This window comes from Desmodus rotundus, chromosome 5 (genome assembly GCF_022682495.2).
Source record: "Desmodus rotundus isolate HL8 chromosome 5, HLdesRot8A.1, whole genome shotgun sequence".
In the NCBI taxonomy this organism is placed as follows: Eukaryota; Metazoa; Chordata; class Mammalia; order Chiroptera; family Phyllostomidae; genus Desmodus; species Desmodus rotundus.
Window position 1 is genome coordinate 55,317,729 of NC_071391.1, and position 13,310 is coordinate 55,331,038.

The following is a 13,310-nucleotide window of genomic DNA, read 5'->3' on the forward strand; positions in this document are numbered from 1 at the left end:
GGGAAGGGATAGAGGTGTGCAGCTGGGGTAATGGGGGCAAAACCAGCAGTCGCACAATCATAAAGCTGGATCACAAGGGCACAAGCCTCAGGAATTGGCCAAACCCTAAGCAGAGTCTCCTCCACTCCCACAGGCGGGGGGGACTGGATCTCTAAGGGGCGTCTGGGTTACACACACAGACCTTCTGAGGCCACTCTAGGCATTGGAACGGGTCATGTGGGAATGGGTGAGGTTTTCTCTGCTGGAATAGGGACCCCTGTGGACTCCAGATGTTGTCTCTTGAGCCACGACTGATAGCTGCTTCCCTCTCTTCCTTTGTGCCCAGAGCAGCCGGCTTGCTCTGTGAGTAGTTCTGGGTTCCAGCTACTCCCTTCCCATTCCCAGGTGGCCAGCAAGGTGCTCGAGGCTGCAGAAAACTTACCAGCTGAGATGAGCCCTTCACGGAACATAACTTCAAGTGGAGTGATGGTGTCCCATTCAGCTGGACAGACATTCATGGTGAAGCCCAGTGGAGAGGAGGCAATGAGACAGGGACCCCTGGCCAAAGCTCTGAGCATGGGTATGGCATCCCCATCACTGGGACAGATGTCTGCTGGCGTGACATGGGTGAGGTTGTGGAAAGATAAACTCAATTCTCTCCCCCCCCCCCCCCCCCCCCCCCCCGTCTCTGTCTCTCTATCTTGTCTTTTAAGAGAAAGAAAGGCTGCCAAACCTCAGAGTGAAAGCTAGGCAGAGGAGCTTTGTTCCCTTCGATTCAATGTGTCCCTCAGCTGCCACGGCCAAAACAGTGACTGACACAGCTGAGCCGGTGAGCACTTGGCCTTTCTGCTCTTGGCACAACTGATAACAAAACAGGTCCCCGCTGTCTCTTCTTCTCTTGATCTTTAATCATCATTTACCTCCCTTTCACTCTGTGAGCACCAGCATCCAGAACAACCGGACCAATGCCCAGATAGGCAGAGAGGGGCTCTGTGTGCTCAACAGGACTGTGTTGCGCTGAGAGGCGGGGGTCCTGGGTTCAAACCTCTGTTCTGCCACTAACCAGCTCTCTAGGCTTCACTGTCCTTGTCCACAAAGCCAGAGTCAGACCAGAGAACTCTGTCTCCTCTTCCACCCCAGGAGGCGATGCTGCCTCATTTATTTTTCCCTGGGAAGGAGATCCGAGGTTGAAGTTCTCTGAGAAAAGGCTTTATTATCACTCCAGCTGCTACTTTGGCCTTTTCATAGATGAGATGGTGGTTTTCTCATCAATGAAATGGGGATAATGAAGCCTGCTCTGCCCAACTCTCAGGGTCTTAGGGGGAAGATGAGGTGACATAAGGACCGTAAACATCTTCTATAACGGTAGAGTTTGTCATTCATTCATTATCAAGTGATTTTGAGCATTTATGTCTGTGTTGGTTCCTGAGAATTTATGAATGAGACACAGTCCCTACCCATGTGGGCTTTCAGTTCGATGTGTATATTGACAAGTAAGCATGTAATTAAGTTACCGTGACTCATCCTGTAAATTGCCGTGACTCACCCTAACAAGCAATTACAGGTTGCCATGTAATTGGCATGAGAACATGAACGACTTTTGTGGATAAAGCTCTTGATCAGTCACCACTTACAGAATTCCTGCTCAGTACACATGCATTTCTCTCCTGGTTGAGGCACATTCCTCTCTGGCTCTTATGGCCCTTTTGTTCTCTCTGTCCCCTGTTGTTTGACATGTCTGTTTTTGGCATACCCTCCTTTCCCGGCCACAGGGACAGGCCAGGTCTACTGTCCTTTCTTGGGCAAATATCCCATAAGGGGAGTGGGGCCAGCTTCCCAGGAAGTACAGGCTGTTCTTATGTGCACACAGCCTCAGGGACCAGGTGTCTGCCAAGCCGAACATGCGTCTTGGTGTGTACAGTATTTCTGAGGTGATGACATGCCAAGTGAAAGGAGCCCAGAGATCCCAATTCTCCCTCTCCCCCCTTGAAATGCAAAACTCCCTTCTATCTGCCAGGTACATAAAGAGCTCTGCACTAGCCCAGCCCTGTGGCCAACACCACCCCCTACCAGATGGCAGGAAGCAAGCCTGCAGGAAATCAGAGCAACTGCTTCTTTAAGAACGCTTGAGCTCATGGGAAAGGCCAGTTTGGTGGTAACAGGCAGTGAGGCTGGTCTAAGGAGTGCCCAGAAAAGAAGAGGCCCCTAAGAAGCATTTATTTATCCAGCTCTGGTCACTTCTGCCAGTGTTGCTGTATCTTCTCATCTTTGCCTACAAACACCCCAAATGCACCCTGGTGCCCTTGGTTTTAGAGTAGAAACTCTCTTAACTGACCTGCACGCTACTGCCTTATCAAGAAAACTGGGGCTCACCGTTTCCTCTGTAAATGCTCTGACTGTTACCTGTGGGAGGTATCGTCTTTGCATCTAATAGTCTAATTCTTGTTTGCATGTAGATTTTTCCTCCCGCTAATTGAGTTACTAGTTATTGTTTACTGAGAGTCAGTTCTATTTGTTCCCAAATTGTTTATTCCCATTGCAGTTGTTATTATTATGTAATTCAATAAGATATTATGTGATTTGATGAAATTTATTTCCATGAAAGCTGAGATATAATTTTGAAAGCTTCAATAAAAGTAAACCGTTTATAAAAATCGCTGTCAAAGGTGTAGGAGAGATAACTGGACCTGATGTGGTGTTGCGTGCCACATTTGCGCAAGGCCCATGGGCCAGAACTTGGTCACATGGCCATACCGAGCACCATGCAAACTGGGAAATGTGGTCTGTATTCTAAGAGGCCACATGCCCAGCCAAAATTTGGGTTTCCTTACTTCAAGAGAGATTGAGGAAAAGGGTACTGGGGAAAATTGGCAATTTCTGCCATAGTGCATATAAAGCATTTTTTTCCTAAGATTTCTTTGATTTGACCCTTTAAAAAAAATTAACTGATGGATTCTTGGATCAGATATCCTCAGACAAGAAGATTCTTACTCTATAACTTACCTTTCTGGGGCTCTCCTGTGCCTAAGTGTTATTCAGCCTTTGTTCATTCACTGGTTTTTCATGCATTCATTCCCTTAGTCTATACATGTTTATTGTTGCACAAGGCACCGGGCACTGAGGAAGTGGTGACAGGCAAGGAAGACAGGGCCCTGCCTTCTGTGGTTCTCAGCTTAGTCGGGATCCTGCGTAAGTGGTGTGACAGGGACACATACGGGGTCCTGTGGAAGGATGCTGGAGAAGATGAGGGTCAGAGAAAACTTCCAGGAGATGAATTTTGAGATGGTCTGGTGGGTGAGTGGGCGGGAATGAGGAGGCAATGAGAGGAAGGAGTATCCCAGGAGTGATCATGCTGTACGTGGAAGTTAGTGCCCACTGTCCCGGTCTTGCTCTCCCTGTCCCCTCCTGCAGGTACCGTTTTGCTCTCTCCGTCTTTGCCACATCATCCTCCTGAATAGGTGTGCTCTCTTACCTCTCATGCCTTTTCCTTTGCCCTGTCCTTTCTTTCTGCCTAGAATGCTTTCCCCATCTTGTCATTCTGACAATCTTCCTGCTCATCCAGCCCGACCCAGTTCAAATGAGCCTCACTCTGGGTATGTTCCCCTGACTGCCCACAAAGGCTCACCTCTCTTGCCGCTGGGCTTTCCCAGTACTTTACATACTCCTCTAGAATATCGCCTATCTGATTGTTTCATGTGCTTGTCTGTCTTCCCGAGAAGAATGCCAGCTCCCAGAAGGAAGGCCATCACTGTGCTTTAGTCCCGTCTGGCACGTGCTCCTATCTGAGTGCTTAGTCTTCAGTGAGGGCTCATCAGTGTTCAAGGAAGATGTGAGGTTTTGGAGGATTGGAACAAGCATGGGGCTAGGAGTCAGAAGACTTGGCTTGGGTCTACCTTTAACATAGCGTATGACATTAGGCAACTCACTTCCTCTGTTGGGAGCTCAGTTCTCTATCTACAAGATGAGGAGACTGGATTTAATAACTGCTATGATTGTTGTACAAAATCAAAATTCAAAATGCTCACCACTCCTATGGCTGCCTTCGTAGGGCAGAAATGCTGGGCTTTCAATCACATGTCTTTGCAACTCTGATCATAGCTAAAGCTTAGATGTGAAGGAGTCCAGTGGCTTCTGAGGGCATCTGTCCTGAGATCTGTGTGTTAGGAAAGGGGAGTCATGGGTGAGTAACTGTACCAACCACACGCTTCCTGTTGAGGAATTTGAATGCAGGATACAGTAGGTGGAGAAGCTCAGGGACAGAAGCCATGAGGCTGACAGAGGAGAGTGGGGAGCGAGAAGGTGCCAAGAGGAGCAGAAACAGATTGAGCGAGAAGTGAGGGTGTGCTGTTGGAGCATTAGAACAGTTGTGGTACCGTGAATGATTGTGGCTGAGAGGGTTCCCTCTGCTTCCTTATTTCCCACATGGCAGTTTAGATGATGTATGGGCCCTTTGCAGTTCACTTAACAAAAACTTACTGGCCTAAGCATTTTATAATCTCTATAATATAGGCACTGTCATTATCTCCATTCTATAGAGAAAGAATGCGGAGGATAAATGCCATTGTCAAATACATACCAGCAAATAGCAGAGCCAGGATTCAAACCCAGCCTGCCTAGGTCAGAGCCCAGGTACTTAACCCTTATACCATGATGCTTCTTGTAGAGAGCAAGCTATTTCTGAGCACCTATTATATGCTAAACCCTGTGCTAGGTGCTTTACTATTAATTTTTAGTAAACTAAAAATGTAGATGTAAACAATTACATTTATTCTTATATGTATTATCTCATTTAATTCTTGCAACAACTTTATGAAACATACATCAATATACCTATTCTACAGATGGAAAATAGGTGCTCAAAAATGTTAAATACTTTGTCCAAGGTCAGGCAGGACCAACCATACCTATCTGGAATGGTAAAGAAATAATTTGCAGCAATTCCCTTCTGAAGGATGGAGGCAGCTGAGCCCTCAGTCTTGGGATCTGCCATTCACAGTGACAATTTGGGCACTATCTGTCATTCCAGGAACTGTGAAAACATGAGATGGAGCCTCTATGTGTTAAGGATTCACAGGCATTTCTGGAGGTTGCAACTGCTGTGGGGTTTGGGGGAGGGGAAGAGACAGTGCAGGGAATGTAGCTTGCTTTAGTTTGAAATGAGCTATTTTTGCTCTCCCATCTTTTCTGCCTTCTGCTTAATTGCTTTATAGAGATAAATAAAGCTGGGGAAAATTACATTTGGCAGCCTTCAATAGGGCTTGAATTTGTGGTTCTTTCTTCACTGCTCCCCAAGATGGTGACAACTATTTTGTTAATTGCAGATTTGTTAACTGAGATTCTCATCTTTTATACTTGGATTCTTTTCCGGATTGTATGAGAAAATAATATGCAAGTGATACCCCAGCCCTAGGCAAACTAACAGATGCATAAAAATATGCGAGTAGAAAACGAACCTCCTGGCTAACCAGCCTCGTTCCGTTCGTTGTCTGAAACAGCTGACTCAAGCTGTCTGGGCCTTCCGTGCGTCCTTCCTGAATTGGGAGATAAGAAATCCAGCTGAAAGCAACATGGTTGCTGGAAAGATCCAGTAAGATAATAATACTTCCTTGATTTTATTTATGCTGTTGTATTAAGATTTACTTCTGAAGTCTTCCTACTGACTCAGTTTTATCCCCACTTTGTGCAAAAGCAATAAACTTCGAGATGTGAGGTGGTGGGGCTATTACCACCCAGCTCATCCATGGCAGCATCAGGATTCAGTAACTCAATGGACAGGGACAAAAGGTTAAATTTATTATTATTCCTTTATTTGTAATCCTCATCCTAGGATATATTTATTGACTTAAGAGAAGGAGGAAGGGAAAGAGAGAAACATTGATGTGAGAGAGAAACATTGATTGGTTGCCTCCCATGTGCACCCTGACCGGGGACTGAACTCACAACCTTTTGGTGTGTGGGATGACAACACTCCAACCAACTGAGACACCCAGGACAAGGGTTAAAATTCCTACAAAATAATGCTACACATAGAGGAAGTCATATTATTTATTTTTCTCTTGTTTTGGGGGGTACAAAATTTATATGAGTTCATTGTTTTAAAGTCAAACATGTGAAAGATGCAAATCTAGGAAAGTATCTTCTAATCTCACCACTCAGATGTAAATGCTGCTAAGTTTGCTGCATATTTTTCCAGATCTTTTTTTTCTACGGCATCGTCACTGTTAGCAATAATAGAGTAAGTCACACTCTGATAGCCGGTAATAGTTTCAAAGTGCTTTTACAAAAACGCTCTTAAGGCACGTGTGTCCACCACCATTTCCTTCTCCTCTGATTAGAGGGGAGCGTGAGCCTGTGCCTTGGAGGACACTAAAGATCCAGTTAATGAGATTTGTATCTGCCTGAGGTCACAAGAATAAACATTTTTACTGAGCTGACCGTTCCCTGCAGACTAGGGAGCTGGCTGCTGTCCTTGCTGATGAGCTGTTTGACAGAGCTCAAGGGCTGTTTTGACATTTCATAGATATCGCCTGAGCTGCTCTAGACAGAAGGAAGTCGGCATCCACCAAACTCAACAGCAAGGATCCACAGGTTTATAATTGATTAATTTGCAATTATTTGCATGTCTTGAATTGAACTAAGAATTTGAATATCGTAAAACAAGGATGCAAGATGGAGTGGCTGTTGATACTAGCAGGAACCTCAGGAATCACCTGGTCCTGTCTATCTATGTATTTTATTTCATAGTGATGAAAACTGAGCTCCAAAGCTAGGAAGAGATTTACCCTGTTTGTATAGTTCAGTTTGGTTAGAGATATGTTTTCTGAGCGCTAAGTATGTGCTAGATTCTTGCAAGATGTTTGGGTTAGATGTGTTTCCAGCCTTCAAAGAGTTGACAGTCCCTGTTTCATTGTCCAAAATATCATAAAAACATAAGGGGAAATAATTAAATATTTTCATGAAGGAAGAGAGGGAGACCTAACCTCTTTCTGTAGCACTGAGGTATATACCAGAGTGAAAGAACCACGGCAATAACTGCCTTTCCACATCAACCCTCTGTAACTCGGGCCACTCGAGACTCATCCCCCGTGATGACCTCCCCAAGCCTTTCATCTAGACTTCATCTGTAGCATTTGAACTCTCTACCTGACCCCACAGTCTCCTCCCTCATCAGACTGTGGCCAATTCCTGAGCACAGGCTGTGCCATGCTGATATTTTTATTCTTAGTGCTTAGCGTGCACATTGAATAAACCCTTGTCAATTGATGAATGAATTTCTGCTTCTTTAAGACAGATTGCACTTTTCATGGTGTTATACATGCCTTCCAAAATATACATTTTTGGAGTATTAGGTAAGACTTGAGAATATAAATTCAATACACAGGCACATTGGCCTCTACATTGCATTCTCCCCTCAGGGTTGTAGCCCATATGCTCATGCTTTGATTTTTGGCAATGTGCTTAGCGCCATCAATCAAGATCACACCTGGTGCTCTTCGTCCTCTGTGGAATGCCCGTAGAAACAATATTTGGTCTATGGTACACTGACCACTGTTAAAAATGTGTAGGTAAGTCATCCCTATCGCGCATATTTATCACATTCATGCGGTCTCATTGCAAACATTCCTATCTTTAATCCCTAGACCAAAGCTGAAGTGGCAGATTCTCCGCTCCCAGTTTTCTGGCAGCCAGAGCATAGATGTGACCTTGGGCTGTAAATCTGAAATAATAGAGAGAAGCAGGGGCGTTCTGAATTCATCCTGGGTGGTGGAGACGGGAGCATCTGAAGTGTGTAGTTTTTGGCGGTGCCGCCATCTGCAGCGGGGTCTAGCAGCAGGAGTGTTTAGTGCCCATGATGTTATCGGACAAAGAACCCGGCCCCGAGTGGGTCTGCCCAGGGCCAGCTGGTAGTGTGTGGGTTTTTGACTTTGTGAAGGAAAAATTTCACAATATGAGTCCAGGTGATTATGAGAATATGTTTATTAAAGCTGGGGACAACCCTGGCTGATGTGGCTCAGTGGATTGAGTGCCAGCTTGCAAACTACAAGGTTGTTGGTTTGATTCCCAGTTAGGGAACATGTCTGGGTTGCAGGCTGGGTCCCCAGTTGGGGGCAAGCCAGAGGCAACCTATCCATGTATGTAATGCACATCAATGTTTCTCTACCTCTCTTTCTCCCTCTCTTCTCTAAAAATAAATAAATAAATAAATAAATAAATAAATAAATAAATAAATATATTTAAAGCTGGGGACAGTAAAACAAGGAAGGGCTTAGTATCAAAGAACTAACAGGGGAGCCCAGGCTGGGCTGCCTTAGCTAACTGGGAAGTCAGAGAAAACAGGGTCTTGGGGACAGGCTCAGGGGTTAGCCTGGGAGGAGCTGCTGCTGCCCATTGCTCCCATGGTTACAAGTTTCATGGGGACACTTAGGGTTCAGGAGATGCAAGCCTTGTGGGAAGAATAGAAAGCAGGGAATGGCAAGGGTTGTTTCTCAGAAGGAGAGCACATGCGTGCACTCTGGGTCCTTTGTCTTGAGTCTTTATCTCTCTCTTGCAGGCAGGAATTTTAGGGGAGTTCTCAGGGAAGAATTTCAGCAATATAGTCATCAGTTTTCTAGGTGTGTCCTTTCGGGTCTAGGTGTTCCCTAATTGGTCATTGAGAGGGCAGGGGGACATCAGTCACTGTAGCTGGTCCTGGCATCACCCACCTGGCTTTGCTGTTTTTCTGGGCCTGGAGCTGAAATTCCACGGAGGCCTAGATGTTATCTCTAAGGAGGTGACCTTTTGTATCTGGCTGTAAATTGCTTGGCCAGTGTGTCAGCTGTCTGTCTCAGTTTGCCAAGGCATTTTTCTATCTTCTTACTATCATGCCTCAGTGGGATCAACTCGACTGAGCATAATTTGGTTATAGTTCTGGCTGCTTAGTTTTCTTTGGTTCTGCCCTGTATTCTGAACGTTATTGCTTCACTACCCCAACATGCCTGTGAACTATCCAGTATCCGTCTACTAATTTTCTTTTCTGCTTATGTTAACCCAGATTGTTTTGTTTTTTTGTTATTTGCAACTAAGAACTTTGACCCATACAGTTATGAAAAGGTAATATCTATGTTTTGAATTGCTTGGTTTTTAATAATTAATTCTAAACTTTATACTCTTCATTTTTTTATACTTTGTGACTGACTCTAGAATTAGAAGGATTGATTTTGTGGAGAAATGGATTCCAATCTCAGCCCTGAAAGTTACCAGCTGAGTAAGCTCTTGTAACCGCAGAACCAACCCCAGTGCTCCTGTCCTCTTTAACAAGATGCTGCGTTGCTTTTCAGAGACAACGGACCAAAACCACAAGTCACACAGCTGAAGCATGACGGGAGCAGAGAAGAGAACTTTAACCTCCAGCTGTACCTGGAACCAAAGTCTTGCCCCTTTCCATAACCCTTGCCCCCCAAACCAAAGGACCGAAGCATAACTGGAACTTGAACAGCAGGACTATTTCAAAAGCAGAGTCCATTGTCCAGGAAGATCTGGTGTTGACACACTTTTACCACAAATGGCCAAGTTCCAAGCTCCTCCAGTTAAAGCTTGCCCCACCAGCACTTCCACATACCTGTCCCCCTAATCCCTTAAAAACCCTTAACCTGGTCCAGTGAGCAAGATGGATTCGAGGCACTATTAGGTCTCCCATACTCTCGGTTGGTGCTTTCTCAATCAGTAGATTTTTCCTTACTCTAAATACTGACTTAAAAAAATTATTTTTATTTTTCAATTACAGTTTACTTTCAATATTGGTTTGTATTGGTTTCAGGTGTACAGCATAGTGGTTAGACAGTCATATACTTTACAAAGTGTTCCCCCCGACATTTCCAGTACCCACATGGCACCATATATGGTTATCAGAGTATTATTAACTATATTCCCTGTGCTGTACTTTACATCCACATGACTATTCTGTTACCAATTTTAGTTCATAATCACCTCTTTCAACCAGTCCCTGCAACCCTATCCTGTCTGGCAAGCACCAGTCTGCTCTCTGTGTCTATGAGTCTGTTTCAATTTTGTTTATTTATTTTCTTTAGATTCCATGTATAAGTGAAATCATATGGTATTTGTCTTTCTCTGCCTGACTTATTTCACTGAGCTTAATACCCTCTAGGTCCAACCATGCTGTCACAAATGGTAAGATTTCATTTTTTTTAATCTTCACCTGAGGACATGCTTATTGATTTTAGAGAGAGGGGAAGGGAGGGAGAGAGAGAGAGAGAGAAACATCAGTTGTCACTCACACTTGCCCAGACTGGGGACTAAACCCACAACCTTGGCATGTGCCCTGAGTGGGACTAGAACTAGTGACCCTTTGGTTTATGGGATGACATGCCAACCAACTGTGCCATACCAACCAGGGCTTCATTCTTTTTATGGCCAAGTAATATTCCATTGTATATCTGTACCACCGCTTTTTGATGCAATTATCTATTGATAAGCACTTGGGCTGCTTCCATATCTTGGCTATTGTAAATAACGGGCGATGAACATAGGGGTGCATATATTCTTTTTAATTAGTGTTTTGGGTTTCTGAACTCTGACATTTTGAGTTTCGATCTTTGGAAGCATTGGGCACACAGATGGCTTTGGTAACATGTTCCAGACAGGATAGTGAGAAGCTAGGACAATTTTTTGGTGAGTGGAACAGGGAAACAGACAGATAGCTGAACACAATGGCCAAGCAATTTACTGTGCCTGGCAGGGAGCAAACTGGGAGAACAATGACCTTGCCCCCAGGGTAACCTTTTCTCCTCTGGCCTTCCCTCCCTGGAGAGAACATCTAGGCCTCAGTTGTATTTCAGCTCCAGGCCCAGAAAAGCAGCAAAACCAGGTGGGCAACACCAGGACCAATTGCAATGACTAAAGCCCTCGCCCTGTCACTGACCAATCAGTGGAAATCAAGACTCTGAAAGGGTGCACCTGGAGAACTGGAAACTCTTCCTTGAGACCTCTCCAAGATTCCTGCCTGCAAGAAATAGATAAATGCCTCAAGACAAAGAACTCTGCCCACCCTCACGCTCTCCCTCTGAGGAGCAGCCTGTGCTATTCCCTTGTCCCCCAACTTCTTTCTTCATAGACACAGGTCTCTGAAACTCTAAGGCAATGGACAGCTGGCAGCTTGTCCCAGGTTAATCCCCTAAACCTGTCCCCAAAGCTCCCTTTTCTCTGAATTCCCAGTGAGCTAAGGCAGCCCAGCCTGGGCTCTCCTGTTGCTTTCTCTATGCTAAGCCCTTCCTTGTTTCACTGTCCCCAGATTTAATAAATGCATCATCATAGTCACCTAGACTCATGTTGTGAAATCTTTCCTGCACGAAGTCTGGAACCCACACCCTACAGCTGGCCCTGAGCACACCCCTCAGGGCCATGTTCCTGTCAAGTAACATTTTGAGGTCTGATTTAAGTTGAGCCTCTATTTTCTCATCTACCAAATGGATACTCTTATGAGCTGTATTATGTTTCATACAAAACTCATATTATTATCAGCCTCGGGGTTCTTGGGTTCCTCAAGATAAAAATTGAGAGGAAACCCTAGAGATATTTCCAGACATTTTTTTTTATTAATCTTATGCCCGAATACAAGGGAGGCAGCACAGAGGAAAGGAAGATCCTCTGAACTGGCTTGGAGTCTGGCTCTGCTTGGCTGCTTTTATAAGCTAGGGACCAAGTGGGCTTTCGTGAAAAAGCGGGCTTTTTGAAAAAGACACTTTCCATTGTAGGCTTGGGTGACTTCCTCTTCCAGCTGTGTTGCCTGGTAACCATGTCTGCACCTGTGCTGTGGGGGCAAGATGGCAGACTACTCATTACCGACACCCTAGGAAGGTTGTGTAGTGGTCACACCTTGATCAACTGAGCATGCGAGGCAGTAGTTTCAACATCAGCAGTTAGAAGGGAGATAAAATCAGCTACCTCTGCGTTTTTGAATAGGGAGTGGAGGGGTGATGGCATTCTTAAGGTCAGCTCATTTGGTATTCCTTCTGGCCACCTGGTCTTAACTTGGCTTCCAGGCTACCTGGTATTTTCCATTCCTGGTCCCAAGTTCCTTTGTTGTCTCAACATGTTGAAGTACTTCAGAATGGGACTGTGTTTGGAAATACGGTCTTTATAGAGGTAAATTAAATAAATTAATAAATTAAAATGAGGTCATTAGGGTAGGCCCTAATCCAATCAAAACTGGTGTCCTCGTAAGAACAGGAAATTTGGGCATAGACCAGTACAGAGGGAGGTCTTTGTAAAGATACAAAGAGGAGACAACCATTTGCACACTAACGAGAGAGGCCTTAAAAGAAACCAACTCTGCTGACATCTTCATCTCAGCCTTCTAGACTCTAGAACTGAGACAATGAATTTCTGTTGTTTAGGCCATCCAGCCTGTGGTACCTGGTTATGGCAACCCTAGCAACCTACTACAGGGACAACAAGATTTATCTCATTGGGATGTTGTAAATATTCAAAGAGATAATGCATGTAAAGCATTTGACACATGAGGCACTCCAAAAAAAATGTTATCTTCCTTTTTTCTCATTGATTTTTTAATGTTTTTTTTTGTTAACCCCTTTCATTTTGCCCAGTTTTATTCTTTTTTAAAGATTTAATTAATTTATTTTTAGAGAGATGGGAAGGGAGGGAGAAAGAGAGGGAGAGAAACATCCATGTGTGGTTGCCTCTTGTGCGCCCCTTACCAGGGACCTGGCCTGCAACCCAGGCATGTGCGCTGACCAGGAATTGAATCAGTGACCCTTTGGTTCACAGGCCCACACTCAATCCACTGAGCTACACCAGCAAGGGCTATTATTATTTTAAATGAAGGTGCTTACTGGGTGCTCAATGTGTTGAATAAATACACATTTTAAGCCTTTAAAACATGTACTTGTTAAGCGGACAGAGACACATTTCCAAACTACTGTATTTTGTGGTAGCTCAAGAAGACTAGTTTCATTTCCTCTAGAGAAGAAAATGTAGCTCACACAGCTGCATCAGTTGCAAAAAGGACTTTACATAAATTTAGAGTAACTTGCCTGTTCATTAAAGTTTCTCATGCTCAGGTTTTCAGGCATCGTGTGTTTGTAGACCTGGATCTGCAGTCAGAGAGACCTGGGATGAAGCACCAACTCTGCCTCTTCCTAATTCTTTATCTTCTGAGTAGGTCATCAACTTTCTGAGCAACAGTTTCTCATTTGCAATATGCTGATTATAATACATCAGAGAGTTCTTGGGAGGATTAAAAACTAAAATGTCCCTGAGAGCAACGTAAATACTGCAAAGTGAATTGTAAACTGTAAGGTGATTTTCAACTTTAA